Below are 24,629 nucleotides of genomic sequence, written 5' to 3' on the forward strand. Positions count from 1 at the left end.
ACATTACATTACTGATCCTGAGTTACATCCTGTATTATACTCCAGAGCTGCACTCACTATTCTGCTGGTGCAGTCACTGTGTACATACATTACATTACTGATCCTGAGTTACATCCTGTATTATCCTCCAGAGCTGCACTCACTATTCTGCTGGTGCAGTCACTGTGTACATATATTACATTACTGATCCTGAGTTACATCCTGTATTATACTCCAGAGCTGCACTCACTATTCTGCTGGTGCAGTCACTGTGTACATACATTACATTACTGATCCTGAGTTTCATCCTGTATTATACTCCAGAGCTGCACTCACTATTCTGCTGGTGCAGTCACTGTGTACATACATTACATTACTGATCCTGAGTTACCTCCTGTATTATACTCCAGAGCTGCACTCACTATGCTGCTGGTGCAGTCACTGTGTACATACATTACATTACTGATCCTGAGTTACATCCTGTATTATACTCCAGAGCTGCACTCACTATTCTGCTGGTGCAGTCACTGTGTACATACATTACATTACTGATCCTGAGTTACATCCTGTATTATACTCCAGAGCTGCACTCACTATTCTGCTGGTGCAGTCATTGTGTACATACATTACTTTACTGATCCTGAGTTACATCCTGTATTATACTCCAGAGCTGCACTCACTATTCTGCTGGTGCAGACACTGTGTACATACATTACATTACTGATCCTGAGTTACCCCCTGTATTATACTCCAGAGCTGCACTCACTATTCTGCTGGTGCAGTCACTGTGTACATACATTACATTACTGATCCTGAGTTACCCCCTGTATTATACTCCGGAGCTGCACTCACTATTCTGCTGGTGCAGTCACTGTGTACATACATTACATTACTGATCCTGAGTTACATCCTGTATTATACTCCAGAGCTGCACTCACTATTCTGCTGGTGCAGTCGCTGTGTACATACATTACATTACTGATCCTGAGTTACATCCTGTATTATACTCCAGAGCTTCACTCACTATTCTGCTGGTGCAGTCACTGTGTACATACATTACATTACTGATCCTGAGTTACATCCTGTATTATACTCCAGAGCTGCGCTCATTATTCTGCTGGTGCAGTCACTGTGTACATATATTACATTACTGATCCTGAGTTACATCCTGTATTATACTCCAGAGCTGCACTCACTATTCTGCTGGTGCAGTCACTGTGTACATATATTACATTACTGATCCTGAGTTACATCCTGTATTATACCCCAGAGCTGCACTCACTATTCTGCTGGTGCAGTCAATGTGTACATATATTACATTACTGATCCTGAGTTACATCCTGTATTATACTCCAGAGCTGCACTCACTATTCTGCTGGTGCAGTCACTGTGTACATACATTACATTACTGATCCTGAGTTACATCCTGTATTATACTCCAGAGCTGCACTCACTATTCTGCTGGTGCAGTCACTGTGTACATACATTACATTACTGATCCTGAGTTACATCCTGTATTATACTCCAGAGCTGCACTCACTATTCTGCTGGTGCAGTCATTGTGTACATACATTACATTACTGATCCTGAGTTACCTCCTGTATTATACCCCAGAGCTTCACTCACTATTCTGCTGGTGCAGTCACTGTGTACATACATTACATTACTGATCCTGAGTTACATCCTGTATTATACCCCAGAGCTGCACTCACTATTCTGCTTGTGCAGTCACTGTGTACATACATTACATTACTGATCCTGAGTTACATCCTGTATTATACTCCAGAGCTGCACTCACTATTCTGCTGGTGCAGTCACTGTGTACATACATTACATTACTGATCCTGAGTTACATCCTATATTATACTCCAGAGCTGTACTCACTATTCTGCTGGTGCAGTCACTGTGTACATACATTACATTACTGATCCTGAGTTACCTCCTGTATTATATCCCAGAGCTGCACTCACTATTCTGCTGGTGCAGTCACTGTGTACATACATTACATTACTGATGCTGAGGTACATCCTGTATTATACCCCAGAGCTGCACTCACTATTCTGCTGGTGCAGTCACTGTGTACGTACATTACATTACTGATCCTGAGTTTCATCCTGTATTATACTCCAGAGCTGCACTCACTATTCTGCTGGTGCAGTCACTGTGTACATACATTACATTACTGATCCTGAGTTACATCCTGTATTATACTCCAGAGCTGCACTCACTATTCTGCTGGTGTAGTCACTGTGTATATACATTACATTACTGATCCTGAGTTACATCTTGTATTATACTCCAGAGCTGCACTCACTATTCTGCTGGTGAAGTCACTGTGTACAAACATTACATTACTGATCCTGAGTTACATCCTGTATTATACTCCAGAGCAGCACTCACTATTCTGCTGGTGCAGTCACTGTGTACATACATTACATTACTGATCCTGAGTTACATCCTGTATTATATTCCAGAGCTGCACTCACTATTCTGATGGTGCAGTCACTGTGTACATACATTACATTACTGATCCTGAGTTACATACTGTATTATACTCCAGAGCTGCACTCACTATTCTGCTGGTGCAGTCACTGTGAACATACATCACATTACTGATCCTGAGTTACATCCTGTATTATGCTCCAGAGCTGCACTCACTATTCTGCTGGTGCAGTCACTGTGTACATACATTACATTACTGATCCTGAGTTACATCCTGTATTATACTCCAGAGCTGCACTCACTATTCTGCTGGTGCAGTCACTGTGCACATACATTACATTACTGATCCTGAGTTGCATCCTGTATTATACTCCAGAGCTGCACTCACTATTCTGCTGGTGCACTCACTGTGTACATACATTACATTACTGATCCTGAGTTACATCCTGTATTATACTCCAGAGCTGCACTCACTATTCTGCTGGTGCAGTCACTGTGTACATACATTACATTACTGATCCTGAGTTACATCCTGTATTATACTCCACAGCTGCACTCACTATTCTGCTGGTGCAGTCACTGTGTACATACATTACATTACTGATCCTGAGTTATATCCTGTATTATACTCCAGAGCTGCACTCACTATTCTGCTGGTGTAGTCACTGTGTACATACATTACAATACTGATCCTGAGTTACATCCTGTATTATACTCCAGAGCTGCACTCACTATTCTGCTGGTGCAGTCACTGTGTACATACATTACATTACTGATCCTGAGTTACATCCTGTATTATACCCCAGAGCTGCACTCACTATTCTGCTGGTGCAGTCACTGTGCACATACATTACATTACTGATCCTGAGTTACATCCTGTATTATACTCCAGAGCTGCACTCACTATTCTGCTGGTGCAGTCACTGTGTACATACATTACATTACTGATCCTGAGTTGTATCCTGTATTATACTCCAGAGCTGCACTCACTATTCTGCTGGTGCACTCACTGTGTACATACATTACATTACTGATCCTGAGTTACATTCTGTATTATACTCCACAGCTGCACTCACTATTCTGCTGGTGCAGTCACTGTGTACATACATTACATTACTGTTCCTGAGTTATATCCTGTATTATACTCCAGAGCTGCACTCACTATTCTGCTGGTGTAGTCACTGTGTACATACATTACATTACTGTTCCTGAGTTACATCCTGTATTATACTCCAGAGCTGCACTCACTATTCTGCTGGTGCAGTCACTGTGTACATACATTACATTACTGATCCTGGGTTACATCCTGTATTATCCTCCAGAGCTGCACTCACTATTCTGCTGGTGCAGTCACTGTGTACATACATTACATTACTGATCCTGAGTTACATCCTGTATTATACTCCAGAGCTGCACTCACTATTCTGCTGGTGCAGTCACTGTGTACATACATTACATTACTGATCCTGAGTTACATCCTGTATTATACTCCAGAGCTGCACTCACTATTCTGCTGGTGCAGTCACTGTGTACATACATTACATTACAGATCCTGAGTTACATCCTGTATTATACTCTAGAGCTGCACTCACGATTCTGCTGGTGCAGTCACTGTGTACATACACAACATTACTGATCCTGAGTTACATCCTGTATTATACTCCAGAGCTGCACTCACTATTCTGCTGGTACAGTCACTGTGTACATACATTACATTACTGATCCTGAGTTACATCCTGTATTATACTCCAGAGCTGCACTCACTATTCTGCTGGTGCAGTCACTGTGTACATACATTACATTACTGATCCTGTGTTACCTCCTGTATTATACTCCAGAGCTGCACTCACTATTCTGCTGGTGCAGTCACTGTGCACATACATTACATTACTGATCCTGAGTTGCATCCTGTATTATACTCCAGAGCTGCACTCACTATTCTGCTGGTGCACTCACTGTGTACATACATTATATTACTGATCCTGAGTTACATTCTGTATTATACTCCACAGCTGCACTCACTATTCTGCTGGTGCAGTCACTGTGTACATACATTACATTACTGATCCTGAGTTATATCCTGTATTATACTCCAGAGCTGCACTCACTATTCTGCTGGTGCAGTCACTGTGTACATACATTACATTACTGATCCTGAGTTACATCCTGTATTATACCCCAGAGCTGCACTCACTATTCTGCTGGTGCAGTCACTGTGTATATACATTACATTACTGATCCTGAGTTACATCCTGTATTATACTCCAGAGCTGCACTCACTATTCTGCTGGTGCAGTCACTGTGTACATACATTACATTACTGATCCTGAGTTACATCCTGTATTATACTCCAGAGCTGCACTCACTATTCTGCTGGTGTAGTCACTGTGTACATACATTACATTACTGATCCTGAGTTACATCCTGTATTATACCCCAGAGCTGCACTCACTATTCTGCTGGTGCAGTCACTGTGTATATACATTACATTACTGATCCTGAGTTACATCCTGTATTATACTCCAAAGCTGCGCTCACTATTCTGCTGGTGCAGTCACTGTGTACATACATTACATTACTGATCCTGAGTTACATCCTGTATTATACTCCAGAGCTGCACTCACTATTCTGCTGGTGCAGTCACTGTGTACATACATTACATTACTGATCCTGAGTTACATCCTGTATTATATTCCAGAGCTGCACTCACTATTCTGCTGGTGCAGTCACTGTGTACATACATTACATTACTGATCCTGAGTTACATCCAGTATTATACTCCAGAGCTGCACTCACTATTCTGCTGGTGCAGTCACTGTGTGCATACATTACATTACTGATCCTGAGTTACATCCTGTATTATATTCCAGAGCTGCACTCACTATTCTGCTGGTGCAGTCACTGTGTACATACATTACATTACTGATCCTGAGTTACCTCCTGTATTATACTCCAGAGCTGCACTCACTATTCTGCTGGTGCAGTCACTGTGTGCATACATTACATTACTGATCCTGAGTTACATCCTGTATTATACTCCAGAGCTGCACTCACTATTCTGCTGGTGCAGTCACTGTGTACATACATTACATTACTGATCCGGAGTTACATCCTGTATTATATTCCAAAGCTGCACTCACTATTCTGCTGGTGCAGTCACTGTGTACATACATTACATTACTGATCCTGAGTTACATCCTGTATTATACTCCAGAGCTGCACTCACTATTCTGCTGGTGCAGTCACTGTGTACATACATTACATTACTGATCCGGAGTTACATCCTGTATTATATTCCAGAGCTGCACTCACTATTCTGCTGGTGCAGTCACTGTGTACATACATTACATTACTGATCCGGAGTTACATCCTGTATTATATTCCAAAGCTGCACTCACTATTCTGCTGGTGCAGTCACTGTGTACATACATTACATTACTGATCCTGAGTTACATCCTGTATTATATTCCAGAGCTGCACTCACTATTCTGCTGGTGCACTCACTGTATACATACGTTACATTACTGATCCTGAGTTACATCCTGTATTATACCCCAGAGCTGCACTCACTATTCTGCTGGTGCAGTCACTGTGTACATACATTACATTACTGATCCGGAGTTACATCCTGTATTATATTCCAAAGCTGCACTCACTATTCTGCTGGTGCAGTCACTGTGTACATACATTACATTACTGATCCTGAGTTACATCCTGTATTATACCCCAGAGCTGCACTCACTATTCTGCTGGTGCAGTCACTGTGTACATACATTACATTACTGATCCTGAGTTACATCCTGTATTATATTCCAGAGCTGCACTCACTATTCTGCTGGTGCAGTCACTGTGTACATACATTACATTACTGATCCTGAGTTACATCCTGTATTATATTCCAGAGCTGCACTCCCTATTCTGCTGGTGCAGTCACTGTGTACATACATAACATTACTGATCCTGAGTTACATCCTGTATTATACTCCAGAGCTGCACTCACTATTCTGCTGGTGCAGTCACTGTGTAAATACATTACATTACTGATCCTGAGTTACCTCCTGTATTATCCTCCAGAGCTGCACTCACTATTCTGCTGGAGCAGTCAATGTGTACATACATTACATTACTGATCCTGAGTTACATCCTGTATTATACTCCAGATCTGCACTCACTATTCTGCTGGTGCAGTCACTGTGTACATACATTACTGATCCTGAGTTACATCCTGTATTATACTCCAGAGCTGCACTCACTATTCTGCTGGTGCAGTCACTGTGTACATACATTACATTACTGATCCTGAGTTACATCCTGTATTATACTCCAGAGCTGCACTCACTATTCTGCTGGTGCAGTCACTGTGCACATACATTACATTACTGATCCTGAGTTGCATCCTGTATTATACTCCAGAGCTGCACTCACTATTCTGTTGGTGCAGTCACTGTGTACATACATTACATTACTGATCCTGAGTTACATCCTGTATTATACTCCAGAGCTGCACTCACTATTCTGCTGGTGCAGTCACTGTGTACTTACATTACATTACTGATCCTGAGTTACATCCTGTATTATATCCCAGAGCTGCACTCACTATTCTGCTGGTGCAGTCACTGTGTACATACATTACTGATCCTGAGTTACATCCTGTATTATACCCCAGAGCTGCACTCAGTATTCTGCTGGTGCAGTCACTGTGTACATACATTACTGATCCCGAGTTACATCCTGTATTATACCCCAGAGCTGCACTCACTATTCTGCTGGTGCAGTCACTGTGTACATACATTACATTACTGATCCTGAGTTACATCCTGTATTATACTCCAGAGCTGCACTCACTATTCTGCTGGTGCAGTCACTGTGTACATACATTACATTACTGATCCTGAGTTACCTCCTGTATTATACCCCAGAGCTGCACTCACTATTCTGCTGGTGCAGTCACTGTGTACATACATTACATTACTGATCCTGAGTTACATCCTGTATTATACTCCAGAGCTGCACTCACTATTCTGCTGGTGCAGTCACTGTGTACATATATTACATTACTGATCCTGAGTTACATCCTGTATTATACTCCAGAGCTGCACTCACTATTCTGCTGGTGCAGTCACTGTGTACATACATTACATTACTGTTTCTGGACATTATCAGGAGATACTTTTTTCACACTGTCACAGATTTTGTAACCCAGCGTCCGGTCCCTGGAGACGGTTTCTTCATCGTCCGGTCCCTGGAGACGGTTTCTTCATCGCGCTGACGGTCAGTTGTTGTCACAATCGCTTCCTTTTTCCCATTTTGCGAAGACAAAAATTCTCATGTAAATATTTCTGAGAAGAGCAAAAAATTGAAGTCATCGATAAATCTCACCAGAATCTTCAAGACGTCTTCACCAGGGAAAAGGGTAAATTCTCTAATAACATTATCCTCTACATGCTAATATGGCGCATGCTGGTATAACCTGGGCATCTCCTGTATATAATTATATATGTACAGCTGGTATAACCTGTGCATCTCCTGCATATAATTATATATGTACAGCTGGTATAACCTGGGCATCTCCTGTATATAATTATATATGTACAGCTGGTATAACCTGTGCATCTCCTGCATATAATTATATATGTACAGCTGGTATAACCTGGGCATCGCCTGTATATAATTATATATGTACAGCTGGTATAACCTGGGCATCTCCTGTATATAATTATATATGTACAGCTGGTATAACCTGTGCATCTCCTGCATATAATTATATATGTACAGCTGGTATAACCTGGGCATCGCCTGTATATAATTTTATATGTACAGCTCGTATAACCTGGGCATCGCCTGTATATAATTTTATATGTACAGCTGGTATAACCTGGGCATCTCCTGTATACAATTATATATGTACAGCTGGTATAACCTGGGCATCGCCTGTATATAATTATATATGTACAGCTGGTATAACCTGGGCATCTCCTGTATATAATTATATATGTACAGCTGGTATAACCTGGGCATCGCCTGTATATAATTATATATGTACAGATGGAATAACCTGGGCATCTCCTGTATATAATTATATATGTACAGCTGGTATAACCTGGGCATCGCCTGTATATAATTATATATGTACAGCTCGTATAACCTGGGCATCGCCTGTATATAATTTTATATGTACAGCTGGTATAACCTGGGCATCTCCTGTATACAATTATATATGTACAGCTGGTATAACCTGGGCATCGCCTGTATATAATTATATATGTACAGCTGGTATAACCTGGGCATCTCCTGTATATAATTATATATGTACAGCTGGTATAACCTGGGCATCTCCTGTATATAATTATATATGTACAGCTGGTATAACCTGGGCATCGCCTGTATATAATTATATATGTACAGATGGAATAACCTGGGCATCTCCTGTATATAATTATATATGTACAGCTGGTATAACCTGGGCATCGCCTGTATATAATTATATATGTACAGCTCGTATAACCTGGGCATCGCCTGTATATAATTTTATATGTACAGCTGGTATAACCTGGGCATCGCCTGTATACAATTATATATGTACAGCTGGTATAACCTGGGCATCGCCTGTATATAATTATATATGTACAGCTGGTATAACCTGGGCATCTCCTGTATATAATTATATATGTACAGCTGGTATAACCTGGGCATCGCCTGTATATAATTATATATGTACAGATGGAATAACCTGGGCATCTCCTGTATATAATTATATATGTACAGCTGGTATAACCTGGGCATCGCCTGTATATAATTATATATGTACAGCTCGTATAACCTGGGCATCGCCTGTATATAATTTTATATGTACAGCTGGTATAACCTGGGCATCTCCTGTATACAATTATATATGTACAGCTGGTATAACCTGGGCATCGCCTGTATATAATTATATATGTACAGATGGAATAACCTGGGCATCTCCTGTATATAATTATATATGTACAGCCGGTATAACCTGGGCATCTCCTGTATATAATTATATATGTACAGCAGGTATAACCTGGGCATCTCCTGTATACAATTATATATGTACAGCTGGTATAACCTGGGCATCGCCTGTATATAATTATATATGTACAGCTGGTATAACCTGGGCATCTCCTGTATATAATTATATATGTACAGCAGGTATAACCTGGGCATCTCCTGTATACAATTATATATGTACAGCTGGTATAACCTGGGCATCTCCTGTATATAATTATATATGTACAGCTGGTATAACCTGGGCATCTCCTGTATATAATTATATATGTACAGCCGGTATAACATGGGCATCTCCTGTATATAATTATATATGTACAGCTGGTATAACCTGGGCATCTCCTGTATACAATTATATATGTACAGCTGGTATAACCTGGGCATCGGCTGTATATAATTATATATGTACAGCTCGTATAACCTGGGCATCGCCTGTATATAATTATATATGTACAGCTGGTATAACCTGGGCATCTCCTGTATATAATTATATATGTACAGCAGGTATAACCTGGGCATCTCCTGTATACAATTATATATGTACAGCTGGTATAACCTGGGCATCGCCTGTATATAATTATATATGTACAGCTGGTATAACCTGGGCATCTCCTGTATATAATTATATATGTACAGCAGGTATAACCTGGGCATCTCCTGTATACAATTATATATGTACAGCTGGTATAACCTGGGCATCGCCTGTATATAATTATAAATGTACAGCTGGTATAACCTGGGCATCGCCTGTATATAATTATAAATGTACAGCTGGTATAACCTGGGCATCTCCTGTATATAATTATATATGTACAGCTGGTATAACATGGGCATCTCCTGTATATAATTATATATGTACAGCTGGTATAACCTGGGCATCTCCTGTATATAATTATATATGTACAGCAGGTATAACCTGGGCATCTCCTGTATACAATTATATATGTACAGCTGGTATAACCTGGGCATCGCCTGTATATAATTATATATGTACAGCTGGTATAACCTGGGCATCTCCTGTATATAATTATATATGTACAGCTAGTATATCCTGGGCATCTCCTGTATATAATATATGTACAGCTGGTATAACCTGTGCATTTCCTGTATATAATTATATATGTACAGCTGGTATAACCTGGGCATCTCCTGTATATAATTATATATGTACAGCTGGTATAACCTGGACATTTCCAGTATATAATTATATATGTACAGATGGAATAACCTGGGCATCTCCTGTATATAATTATATATGTACAGCTGGTATAACCTGGGCATCTCCTGTATATAATTATATATGTACAGCTGGTATAACCTGGACATCTCCAGTATATAATTATATATGTACAGCTGGTATAACCTGGGCATCTCCTGTATATAATTATATATGTACAGCCGGTGTAACCTGGGTATCTCCTGTATATAATTATATATGTACAGCTGGTATAACCTGGGCATCTCCTGTATATAATATATGTACAGTCGGTATAACCTGGGAATCTCCTGTATATAATTATATATGTACAGCAGGTATAACCTGGGCATCTCCTGTATATAATTATATATGTACAGCTGGTATAACCTGGACATCTCCAGTATATAATTATATATGTACAGCTGGAATAACCTGGGCATCTCCTGTATATAATTATATATGTACAGCCGGTGTAACCTGGGTATCTCCTGTATATAATTAGATATGTACAGCTGGTATAACCTGGGCATCTCCTGTATATAATTATATATGTACAGCCGGTGTAACCTGGGCATCTCCTGTATATAATTATATATGTACAGCTGGTATAACCTGGACATCTCCTGTATATAATTATATATGTAAAGCTGGTATAACCTGGGCATCTCCTGTATATAATTAGATATGTACAGCTGGTATAACCTGGGCATCTCCTGTATATAATCATATATGTAGAGCCGGTATAATCTGGGCATCTCCTGTATATAATTATATATGTACAGCTGGTATAACCTGGGCATCTCCTGTATATAATTAGATATGTACAGCTGGTATAACCTGGGCATCTCCTGTATATAATCATATATGTAGAGCCAGTATAACATGGGCATCTCCTGTATATAATTATATATGTACAGCTGGTATAACCTGGGCATCTCCTGTATATAATTATATATGTACAGCTGGTATAACCTGGGTATCTCCTGTATACAATTATATATGTACAGCCGGTATAACCTGGACATCTCCTGTATACTATTATATATGTACAGCTGGTATAACCTGGGCATCGCCTGTATATAATTATATATGTACAGCTGGTATAACCTGATAACCTGGGCATCTCCTGTATATAATTAGATATGTACAGCCGGTATAACCTGGGCATCGCCTGTATATAATTATATATGTACAGCCGGTATAACCTGGGAATCTCCTGTACATAATTATATATGTACAGCTGGTATAACCTGTGCATCTCCTGCATATAATTATATATGTACAGCTGGTATAACCTGGGTATCTCCTGTATATAATTATATATGTACAGCTGGTATAACCTGGGCATCTCCTGTATATAATATATGTACAGTCGGTATAACCTGGGAATCTCCTGTATATAATTATATATGTACAGCAGGTATAACCTGGGCATCTCCTGTATATAATTAGATATGTACAGCTGGTATAACCTGGACATCTCCAGTATATAATTATATATGTACAGCTGGAATAACCTGGGAATCTCCTGTATATAATTATATATGTACAGCCGGTGTAACCTGGGTATCTCCTGTATATAATTAGATATGTACAGCTGGTATAACCTGGGCATCTCCTGTATATAATTATATATGTACAGCCGGTGTAACCTGGGCATCTCCTGTATATAATTATATATGTACAGCTGGTATAACCTGGACATCTCCTGTATATAATTATATATGTAAAGCTGGTATAACCTGGGCATCTCCTGTATATAATTAGATATGTACAGCTGGTATAACCTGGGCATCTCCTGTATATAATCATATATGTAGAGCCGGTATAATCTGGGCATCTCCTGTATATAATTATATATGTACAGCTGGTATAACCTGGGCATCTCCTGTATATAATTAGATATGTACAGCTGGTATAACCTGGGCATCTCCTGTATATAATCATATATGTAGAGCCAGTATAACATGGGCATCTCCTGTATATAATTATATATGTACAGCTGGTATAACCTGGGCATCTCCTGTATATAATTATATATGTACAGCTGGTATAACCTGGGTATCTCCTGTATACAATTATATATGTACAGCCGGTATAACCTGGACATCTCCTGTATACTATTATATATGTACAGCTGGTATAACCTGGGCATCGCCTGTATATAATTATATATGTACAGCTGGTATAACCTGGGCATCTCCAGTATATAATTAGATATGTACAGCCGGTATAACCTGGGCATCGCCTGTATATAATTATATATGTACAGCCGGTATAACCTGGGAATCTCCTGTACATAATTATATATGTACAGCTGGTATAACCTGTGCATCTCCTGCATATAATTATATATGTACAGCTGGTATAACCTGGGTATCTCCTGTATATAATTAGATATGTACAGCTGGTATAACCTGGGCATCTCCTTAATATAATTATATATGTACAGCTGGTATAACCTGGGCACCTCCTGTATATAATTATATATGTACATCTGCTATAACCTGGGCATCTCCTGTATACAATTATATATGTGCATCTGCTATAACCTGGGCATCTCCTGTATATAATTATATATGTACATCTGCTATAACCTGGGCATCTCCTGTATATAATTATATATGTACAGCTGGTATAACCTGGGCATCTCCTGTATATAATTATGTATGTGCAGCTGGTATAACCTGGGCATCTCCTGAATATAATTATATATATACAGCTGGTATAACCTGGGCATCTCCTGAATATAATTATATATATACAGCTGGTATAACCTGGTATCTCATGGATACACTTATATATGTACATCTGGTATAACATGGATTTATAATATATAATTATATATCTACAGCTGATATAACATAGGCATGTTCTGTATATAATTATATATATATAGCTTTTATATCCTGGGTATCTCCTATATATAATTATAAATGTACAGCTGGTATAACCTAGGCATCTCCTATATATAATTATTTATGTACCGCTGGTATAACCTGGGCATCTTTTGTATATAATTATATAACTACAGCTGGTATAACATAGGCATCTTTTGTATATAATTATATAAGTACAGCTGGTATAACATGGGCATCTCCTGGATATAATTAAATATGTACAGCTGGTATAACATAGGCATCTTTTGTATATAATTATATATGTACAGCTGGTATAACCTGGGTGTCTACTGTATATATTTCAATACAGTACACTTTACCTTTTCTGAAAGACCACAAAGGCGGCAACACAAGAGGCACCATTAACCAAACAACACCATGTAGACCAAGGAGATTTCCAAACAACACCTTGAAGACCAAGGAGATCTCCAAACAACACCTTGAAGACCAAGAAGATCTCCAAACAACACCATGAAGACCAAGGAGATCTCCAAACAACACCTTGAAGACCAAGGAGATCTCCAAACAACACCATGAAGGCCAAGGAGATCTCCAAACAACACCATGAAGACCAAGGAGATCTCCAAACAACACCATGAAGGCCAAGGAGATCTCCAAACAACACCATGAAGACCAAGGAGATCTCCAAACAACACCTCGAAGACCAAGGAGATCTCCAAACAACACCTTGAAGACCAAGGAGATCTCCAAACAACACCATGAAGACCAATGAGATCTCCAAACAAATCAGGTACAAGTTGTTGAGAAGTACAAGTCAGGGTTGGGTTATAAAAAAATCTCCCAATCTCTGATGATCCCAGGAGCTCCATCAAATCCCTTATCATCAAATGGAAAGAACATGGTACCACAACAAACCTGCCATGAGAGGGCGCCCACCAAAACTCTCAGCCCTGGCAAGGAAGGCATTAATCAGAGAGGCAGCACAGAGACCAAAGGTAACCCTAAAAGAGCTGCAGAGTTCCCAAGCAGCAGAGACTGAAGTACCTGTCCATATGACTACAGTAAGCTGTACACTCCATAGAGATGGCCTTTATGGATGAGTGGGCAAAAAAAAAGCCTTTACTTACACACAAAAATTGTAACGCTCGTTTCAAGTTTACCAAAAGACATGTGGGAGACTCCCCAAATGTATGGAGGAAGATGCTGTAATCAGATGAGACCAAAATTTAACCTTTTGGCCACAAAGGGAAACACTATGTCTGGTGCCAAATCAACTCAGCTCATCACCCCAAGAACACCATCCCCACAGTGAAACATGGTGGAGGCAGCATCATGCTGTGGGGATGTTTATCGGCAGCAGGGACAGGGAAAATGGTCCGAGTCGAGGGGAAGATGGATGGTGCGAAATACAGCGATATTCTTGAGCAAAATCTGTTTCCGTCTGTCAGTGATATGAGACTGGGACGAAGACAATGACCCAAAGCATACTGCTAAAGCAACACTCGAGTGGTGTAAGGGGAAACGTGGAAATGTTCTGGAGCGGCCGAGTCACAGCCCAGACCTGAATCCAATGGAGAATCTGTGACCAGACGTGAAGATCGCTGTTCACCAGAGGAAACCATCTCCTGTGAAGGAGCTGGAGAAGTTTTGCCTTGTGGATTGGGCAAAAATCCCAATGGCCAGATGTGGAAAGCTCACTTATCTTAAGTGAATTACAGCTGTAATTGTTGCAAAAGGAGGCTCCACAAAGTACTGACTTTAGGGGGGTGAATAGTTATGCACACTGGAGTTTTCAGTTATTTTGTCATATTTGTTGTTTGCTTCACAACAGAAAGAAAAACAAATGTTCCCAGTTGTCGGCACGTTCTTTACATGAACTGATACAAACCCTCAAAAAAACAGAAATTCCAGGTTGTGAGGCAGCAAAACACGAAAAATGCCAAGGGGGGGGGGGAGGGGGGTTAAATAACACTGTAATTATAAATGTGCACCTTGTACATCTTGGGAATCTCCTGTATATAATTATATGTGTATTAGTGACACGACGTCTTGTATTATATGATATTCAGCAAATGGTAAAGTACTGTATTAATATCATGAGCAGGAAATGAGGAATATAACAATACGCCGCCCCAATGGTCAATACTGGGGTTTTCCCAGACAGGTATATAATGCTTCATCACTGTTACTGATGGATCAGCATTGCTCTGGCACCTGGGTCGTTGGCTGACAACGAGATCTCAGCTGCGCAGTCCTTTTTTTTCAGGAACTTTTGGACGACCAGTGCTCTGGAGGAAAAATATTTGGACTGAATCACAGCATTACTAATAATCCAGAAGCCAGAGCACTAATGAGCAGTGGCAGCACAACATAGGAAGACACATTATCATGTATCTCTGTATACAGGGAGCTCCCCCTAGTGGTGACTGCAGACAGGATGTTATCATGTATCTCTGTATACAGGGAGCTCCCCCTAGTGGTGGCTGCAGACAGGATCTTATTGTGGCACCCCAGGGGTCTGGTTTCCACAGTAACAAGAAATGTTATGTCTGAGAGCAGGTGGGAGGTCTCTTGGTCAGGAATCTTATGCATGCCACACCTCCTGCCCAGTCCTGGGAGGGGAAGGACTTCCCCTATATAAACCTGGGGCTGAGGCAGGGTTAGAGAGTTCAGAGGGAGAGTGCAGCCAGGAGGGCTGACAGGGAGCTGTGGCTCCGGCTGGGCCCAGCTCCTGGGCCATGCCAGAAGTAGAGAAGAGAAGCAGCATAGGAAGAAACAACAGGAGCTCTGTGGGAGCAGTGCTACAAGGAGTCAGGGGCTGGCAGCTGCAGAGCTCGCCCTGACTGAGAAGATTTCTTACCGGACCCGGAGTCCGAGGCTGTGGGGACTAACTCCTACCCAGCAGCAGAATCCGTCAGGCAGGGGATTTCAGGTCCTCTGGCCAAGAAACCCGAAGGCACGGTCACACGCATGGGACCAGCACCGCCGTCATGGAGCGGAAGCTACTAGAAGGCCCCGAGTCACCGGCCATACGGGTGAGCACCACACGGTACACTCAGGGACGTGGGCTACTTATACCCGCCTCTAGCAAGGTAGCCGGAAGAGTACAGTCAGTTTGGGAGGCCTACAACTCCGCCTGGCCAGGGGAGATCCCATCTGCTCAAGGACTGACCAGGCCCCGATCGCTAGCCAGTACTCCGGGAGGGTCTATCTTTGTCACCAGTAAAGACCCTGAATCACACCGCAGCGTCTCTGAGTGATTCCTGCTACCCCCATCATCCACGTCGGCTGCCCTGAGGCCATACCCCTCCCGTTGGGGGTTATACCATCTACGCTGCACTATCCTACCACCGGCCTCAGCGGTCTGCCCTGCAGCGGCAGCTCCATAGCTGCATTCAACGGGTGGCGTAGTCGTCCTACATCTACCGCTGATACAGCGCCACTTAGTCTGACTCCCTGGGCACGGACCGGGTCACCGCCACGAGACTACAACCCTCAACAGATCCGGCTCCGGGTAAGCTCCCGCCTGCGCAACGCAGCGCGACACAGGCCCAGGGGCGCGTCAACTTTTGGCGTAGTCGGCAGGATTCCGTGCCCGCAACCACCGGGTACTGCGTGCCTGAAAAAAGAGACTTTTAAACTTACCATCGGTGAAGATTCCCGCCATCCGGCGCCATCTTCAGCCTTCTTCCCGCCATCGGTGAAGATTCCCGCCATCCGGCGCCATTTTCAGCCTTCTTCCCGCCTTCCGTGGAGTTTTCCCGCCGTTGGACGCCATCTTGAAGACGCCGCGCGGGAAGAAGAGGGGCGTGGACTCCGAAAGCGCGCGAGAACTGAAGCCCCGCCTCACGTCCGGACGTTGCGTAAGGTCCTGGAAGGAGCCCAGCAGACGCCGACGTCACAGGAGCGCGACGGAAGGTCCTCAACCCTGACGATCCACTGCGGAGCCGCGGCCCACGGAAGAGGATCATCGCAAGGTAGGCCACGGTCCACTAGGGGGGAGGAGGATGTTGGATACGGAGAGCTTCACTGCCACAGCCAGCGCCACCGCTGCTGCGGTCATGCCTTTCACCATGCCCTATATCCCGGGGGCAGCCTGGCTACCCCAGTACTCAGGGGAGTCACATACCCTGCATGACTTTAGAGAAAAGCTGGATAGCCTCTTCCAGGTGTATCCCCTCAAAGAGGAGCAAAAAGTGAGCATCCTGGTGGCCCAATTAACCGGGGCAGCCCAAAGGGGGGTAAAGTCCTGGCCACCTGGGAGGAGGACTGTCGCAGAGATACTAACCCAGCTAACCGAGGAGGAGCTGCAGTACTACCAATACGAGGAAAGCCAAGAGGACCCGGACGGGTCTGAGGACTACCCTCAGGAGGGAGCACAAAGAGGACATAGCTACTGAAGGGAAGTAGCGTGAATAAAGAGCTGTAAATAGTTACCCGTAAGGGTACAAGAACTGCTGGTAATTAAAATATGGTCCCCGTTGGGACTAGTGAATTGTTCCCGTGTGTCCCTATCCCTTACCAGGCTGAGGACTGTGAGCAGCCATTCCTTATCCCCACTGGCCGAGGACTGAGAGCGGCCATATCCTGTAAATAATTATGTGTTTCTAGTTATTTTTAGGAGTCCTTGGTGGATTTACCGGGAATCCTTGTACCATTGGTTGGAGCGTAACCCAGGAATGGACTAAAAGACTGTTAAGGACTCGGGGCAGGACAGACCCCTACCTGGTTACGTCTCCCTGTTTTGGTGAAATGGACACCTTTGTTTTCTTCAAAGACTGCACCCGGTTGCGGACACGCCGTAACCATCTTTATGTGTTTTTCTTATTGTATTATTATTGTTTATACCTTGTTATGTTTTTCTAAAAATATGTTTAGTCCCGGAGTACTAAATTTCACTAGGGGGGAATGTGGCACCCCAGGGGTCTGGTTTGCACAGTAACAAGCAATGTTATGTCTGAGAGCAGGTGGAAGGTCTCTTGGTCAGGAATCTTATGCATGCCACACCTCCTGCCCAGTCCTGGGAGGGGAAGAACTTCCCCTGTATAAACCTGGGGCTGAGGCAGGGTTAGAGAGTTCAGAGGGAGAGTGCAGCCAGGAGGGCTGACAGGGAGCTGTGGCTCCGGCTGGGCCCAGCTCCTGGGCCATGCCAGAAGTAGAGAAGAGAAGCAGCATAGGAAGAAACAACAGGAGCTCTGTGGGAGCAGTGCTACAAGGAGTCAGGGGCTGGCAGCTGCAGAGCTCGCCCTGACTAAGAAGATTTCTTACCGGACCCGGAGTCCGAGGCTGTGGGGACTAACTCCTACCCAGCAGCAGAATCCGTCAGGCAGGGGATTTCAGGTCCTCTGGCCAAGAAACCCGAAGGCACGGTCACACGCATGGGACCAGCACCGCCGTCATGGAGTGGAAGCTACTAGAAGGCCCCGAGTCACCGGCCATACGGGTGAGCACCACACGGTACACTCAGGGACGTGGGCTACTTATACCCGCCTCTAGCAAGGTAGCCAGAAGAGTACAGTCAGTTTGGGAGGCCTACAACTCCGCCTGGCCAGGGGAGATCCCATCTGCTCAAGGACTGACCAGGCCCCGATCGCTAGCCAGTACTCCGGGAGGGTCTATCTTTGTCACCAGTAAAGACCCTGAATCACACCGCAGCGTCTCTGAGTGATTCCTGCTACCCCCATCATCCACGTCGGGTGCCCTGAGGCCATACCCCTCCCGTTGGGGGTTATACCATCTACGCTGCACTATCCTACCACCGGCCTCAGCGGTCTGCCCTGCAGCGGCAGCTCCATAGCTGCATTCAACGGGTGGCGTAGTCGTCCTACATCTACCGCTGATACAGCGCCACTTAGTCTGACTCCCTGGGCACGGACCGGGTCACCGCCACGAGACTACAACCCTCAACAGATCCGGCTCCGGGTAAGCTCCCGCCTGCGCAACGCAGCGCGACACAGGCCCAGGGGCGCGTCATTATCATGTATCTCTGTATACAGGGAGCTCCCCCTAGTGGTGACTGCAGACAGAATCTTATCATGTATCTCTGTACACAGGGAGCTCCCCCTAGTGGAGGCTGCAGACAGAATCTTATCATGTATCTCTGTATACAGGGAGCTCCCCCTAGTGGTGACTGCAGACAGGATCTTATCATGTATCTCTGTATACAGGGAGCTCCCCCTAGTGGTGGCTGCAGACAGAATCTTATCATGTATCTCTGCATACAGGGAGCTCCCCCTAGTGGTGGCTACAGACAGGATCTTATCATGTATCTCTATATACAGGGAGCTCCCCCTAGTGGTGGCTGCAGACAGGATCTTATCATGTATCTCTGTATACAGGGAGCTCCCCCTAGTGGTGGCTGCAGACAGGATCTTATCCTGTATCTCTGTATACAGGGAGCTCCCCCTAGTGGTGGCTGCAGACAGAATCTTATGTATATCTGTATACAGGGAGCTCCCCCTAGTGGTGACTGCAGACAGAATCTTATCATGTATCTCTGTATACAGGGAGCTCCCCCTAGTGGTGGCTGCAGACAGAATCTTATGTATGTCTGTATGTATAAAGTCTTGCTAGTGCTTACTTTGTTACCGTTTTTTCTCTGTTCAACAGTGGATTCAAAGTTTTGCATCTTAGTGATGAATCTACGTTTCCCAGAAACCTATGTAATGAAATTAATCAGCCCAAATTATTTCACCTAAAAAAAAAACCTCTACACTTGGATCTTTATTTTCAACTTCTTTTCTTTGAAAAATCTTGGTGCAGGTTTCCCCCGCAGGTTAATAAATGATACATTGCAGCAACATACTTTTGCATTGCAGGAAGTGCTCGGATGCTCCCGGGATCTGTTGTAGGTCTGACAGAATGTCTGTTATTTGTAGAAGAATGGTCGATGTTTGCACCAGGGTCTCTTGTCACTTTTTGCATATGCTCCATTGTAGTTAAAGGATTTGTCCTGGCCCAGGTATCGATGACATATCCTTTGGGATAGGTTATAAATATCTTGTGGGGATCAGACACCCAGTACCACGATGAGCTGTGATTTACTCCGTGTAAGGGTTAATATCAGTCCATACAGTTTATCGTGCACATTGGTTGTTTTATTGTTTAATAAACAATGTTCAGATGATGATTTCGGGAGGAGTTTATAATGGGTCAGGAGGACAGAGGGGCTTTGTCTGGGATAGGCGTCCTTTGTGTCTTTGTCGCTGTGTGAGCCTCGGGGGATCTAATTTTGGGCGACAGTTATGAGCGCTCACTGCTATTTGTGTGAGCGGCTCAATATAGTCCTGGGGGGAGGGAGAAACTCTGAAGCTGCGAATACATAGCACCCAGTACAGCCGCATAACTCACATCAGTACATTATATATTACGGCTTTAATCGAAAGTCAAAAAAAATAGCATTCTAGAACTACAGTACAGAAATAGTGAGGCGTATAGATCTATAGTGACACTTATAGGTCTACAGTAGATTATATATGTATACATATATAGCTTTCTCGATTGTGAATGGAATTCTACAGCCACAGTGTAGACTGACACAGGGAAGTAAGGAGAATGGGCCGGCAGATGGGATAATATGGGTTGTATGATAATAGTGGTTATTGCACACTAACTTGAAGCTCCCGGGGCCCCATATGAAATGTGCAAAAGGGCCCCTCACACAGAACAGGTAACTGATAATGCTGCTGTCTCTGCACCCCTATAATAGTCCTATGATCATCCCTATAATGTTATGATCAAAGGGTCATATCCCTGACCCCAAACAAAGTTAGTTTAGGGGGGTAACTTGTTGATCTATGGGGGTCCGACTGCTGGAACCATCAATGATACCGAGAAAGGGGCTCTGGGACCAAGAAAATGGGTCACAAGGGTAGTGACGGTGGCATGCCCCCCTGCACCATTCAATGGAGAAAAATGAATACATCACAGAGCAACGACCTCAAGGTTGGTGGAGGTCCCAGGGGTCGGACCCCCAGCAATTAGCAATTATCCCCTATCCTGTGGCCATGGGACAAAAAAACCCCATTATTATATGTACAGTGATGGAAGGTTAGGGGATGTGGGGGTCTTTGGGATCTTCTTGCCCCTCTGTCTCCCTCCACAAGAACTGGGCAGGTGAGGAAACAAAGGGTCTTCAGTGACAGGCTGTGGCTCGGGGGGTCCCTCCAGTGGTGATAATTATGGGGTCCTTCTTCCACTTTTAGAGATGTGCCTGCCCCCTATAATTGTAGAAATGGTCTGATCTCTGTCTCTGGAGTCCACTCTGATCCTAAATACCTGAGATGAGACATTGTGTCAAGAGCTGAAACAGAGCCTAATTCACACTGGCCCTCAGGGGCCCCTCGCTGGCCATGGACGGCGGAAAGCCTCTGGCACACACAGGGTAAATGGCTGCCTGCCTGGGAGGAGGGAGTGACGTGGGGTGTGGGGTGTGCTGGGTGTGGGGTGTGCTGGGTGTGTGCAGCAGTGTGAACACTTTCTCCCTGTGTCACCGGCAGGAGCGGAGGGCGGTGAGGAGTCTGAGGACTGTTACCTTCTGTTACATTCTGTTACTTTGTATCAATATTTACAGCGCGAGGAGTAAACAGCGGAGACTGCGGGGAGCGGGGCAGCTCCGGGGGAGCGCGGGGAGGAGTGACGTCACAGGGGTGTAATACACAGGAGTCCACACGGTGTGATGTCATCAGCCGCTGGGCGGAGTCCAGATTATAGTGTATCCCCCAGGAGCAGTAGGACTCCCAACTGGCCAAGCAGACTACAACCCCCAACATTATGCTACACAATGAAAAGCTCCTCCCCCTCAGACGACTTGGCTCCTCCTCTCTGACCTACGAGGGTCGGGGTTCAATTCCTGCAGCTGTAAACTAACCAGAGTGCAAAACAGCATGGATGAGAGTTATAGTTATACAGGCTAGTGCTCTCTGTTATCAGACCTTACGGGAGAGAGGCGACTGCAGGACAGAAGACTACAATCTATTACTCCCTGTTATCAGCCATTCCTGGGGGAGTACAGTTTATTACTCCCTGTTATCAGCCATTCCTGGGGGAGTACAGTCTATTACTCCCTGTTATCAGACCTTGCTGTAGAGAGGTGACTGTAGGACAGAAGACTACAATCTATTACTCCCTGTTATCAGCCATTCCTGGGGGAGTACAGTCTATTACTCCCTGTTATCAGCCATTACTGGGGAGGCGGCTGTAGGACAGGGGAATATCATGTATTGCTCCCGGAGCCCTTGTTTTGCCGAGCGCTCCTGTGTTCTCTATGAGACGGCCGCTGGTTACCGTGTCGGCCGGTGTCTTGTCTCTGGGAGAATAATGGGATTTGCTGTCCTTATATTGGACATGCTTGATTGACATCTCTCCCGACCATCGGTCGCCCCCATACACATTAGACCATTAGCTGAACACATCGATATCGGCGGGTTCACCTGACATTAGTCTAATGTGTGCGGGGCTTTAAGGCTCAGTTCACATAAGCGTATACTTGGCCCAAGTTCTGTGTGTAAAGATACCTGACATCACACAGGCAGCACCTGGACCAACGTTATTCTATTGGGTTAAGATTTGCCTATTCATGTCTATGGGGCGCAAAAATAGTCAGATCCTCTACGGATCGACCATATAGCATCTGATGTTAGAGACACATTGCCATTATTAACATCAGTAAATGCTCGGTCTTGTAAATGTTATTCACTGCTGATATATGAGAGAAATCGTCCTTTTTTTTTTCTGGCGGAAAATGAGACAATTTTTTACATGTTTGTGTGAACTGAGTGCGACACTGATAGTAGCAGCTCCTCTTATATCGCTCCTGATAGTAGTAGCAGCTCCTCTTATATCGCTCCTGATAGTAGTAGCGGCTCCTCTTATATCGCTCCTGATAGTAGTAGCGGCTCCTCTTATATCGCTCCTGATAGTAGTAGCGGCTCCTCTTATATCGCTCCTGATAGTAGTAGCGGCTCCTTTTATATCGCTCCTGATAGTAGTAGCGGCTCCTCTTATATCGCTCCTGATAGTAGTAGCGGCTCCTCTTATATCGCTCCTGATAGTAGTAGCGGCTCCTCTTATATCGCTCCTGATAGTAGCAGTGGCTCCTCTTATATCGCTCATGATAGTAGTAGCGGCTCCTCTTATATCGTTCATCATAGTAGTAGCGGCTCCTCTTATATTGCTCCTGATAGTAGTAGCGGCTCCTCTTATATCGCTCCTGATAGTAGTAGCAGCTCCTCTTATATCGCTCCTGATAGTAGCAGCGGCTCCTCTTATATCGCTCATAATAGTAGTAGCGGCTCCTCTTATATCGTTCATCATAGTAGTATCGGCTCCTCTTATATTGCTCCTGATAGTAGTAGCGGCTCCTTTTATATCGCTCCTGATAGTAGTAGCGGCTCCTCTTATATCGCTCCTGATAGTAGTAGCGGCTCCTCTTATATCGCTCCTGATAGTAGTAGCTTCTCCTCTTATATCGCTCCTGATAGTAGTAGCGGCTCCTCTTATATCGCTCCTGATAGTAGTAGCGGCTCCTTTTATATCGCTCCTGATAGTAGTAGCGGCTCCTCTTATATCGCTCCTGATAGTAGTAGCGGCTCCTTTTATATCGCTCCTGATAGTAGTAGCGGCTCCTTTTATATCGCTCCTGATAGTAGTAGCGGCTCCTCTTATATCGCTCCTGATAGTAGTAGCGGCTCCTTTTATATCGCTCCTGATAATAGTAGCGGCTCCTCTTATATCGCTCCTGATAGTAGTAGCGGCTCCTCTTATATCGCTCCTGATAGTAGTAGCGGCTCCTTTTATATCGCTCCTGATAGTAGTAGCGGCTCCTCTTATATCGCTCCTGATAGTAGTAGCGGCTCCTCTTATATCGCTCCTGATAGTAGTAGCGGCTCCTCTTATATCGCTCCTGATAGTAGTAGCGGCTCCTTTTATATTGCTCCTGATAGTAATAGCGGCTCCTCTTATATCGCTCCTGATAGTAGTAGCGGCTCCTCTTATATCGCTCCTGATAGTAGTAGCGGCTCCTCTTATATCGCTCCTGATAGTAGCAGTGGCTCCTCTTATATCGCTCATGATAGTAGTAGCGGCTCCTCTTATATCGTTCATCATAGTAGTAGCGGCTC

At 43.9% G+C, this 24,629-nt stretch overlaps 1 protein-coding gene across 4 annotated transcripts in view; it reads left to right on the plus strand.

Moving 5' to 3' along the window:
* ALS2CL (ALS2 C-terminal like) overlaps positions 1 to 24,629 on the plus strand; it is a 212,116-nt gene that overhangs the window by 37,377 nt on the left and 150,110 nt on the right. The window contains exon 1 of one of the 4 annotated variants that reach the window (XM_073677158.1): positions 21,942 to 22,019. The exons of the other annotated variants lie outside the window; for them this stretch is intronic. The gene's annotated coding sequence lies outside the window, so the exon portion shown is untranslated. Of the gene's footprint in view, positions 1 to 21,941; positions 22,020 to 24,629 lie in introns of those variants that run through there. 4 annotated transcript variants of the gene reach the window in all.

This window comes from Phyllobates terribilis, unplaced genomic scaffold (genome assembly GCF_046119375.1).
Source record: "Phyllobates terribilis strain yellow unplaced genomic scaffold, ASM4611937v1 Scaffold_4__5_contigs__length_816908805, whole genome shotgun sequence".
Classification (NCBI taxonomy): Eukaryota; Metazoa; Chordata; class Amphibia; order Anura; family Dendrobatidae; genus Phyllobates; species Phyllobates terribilis.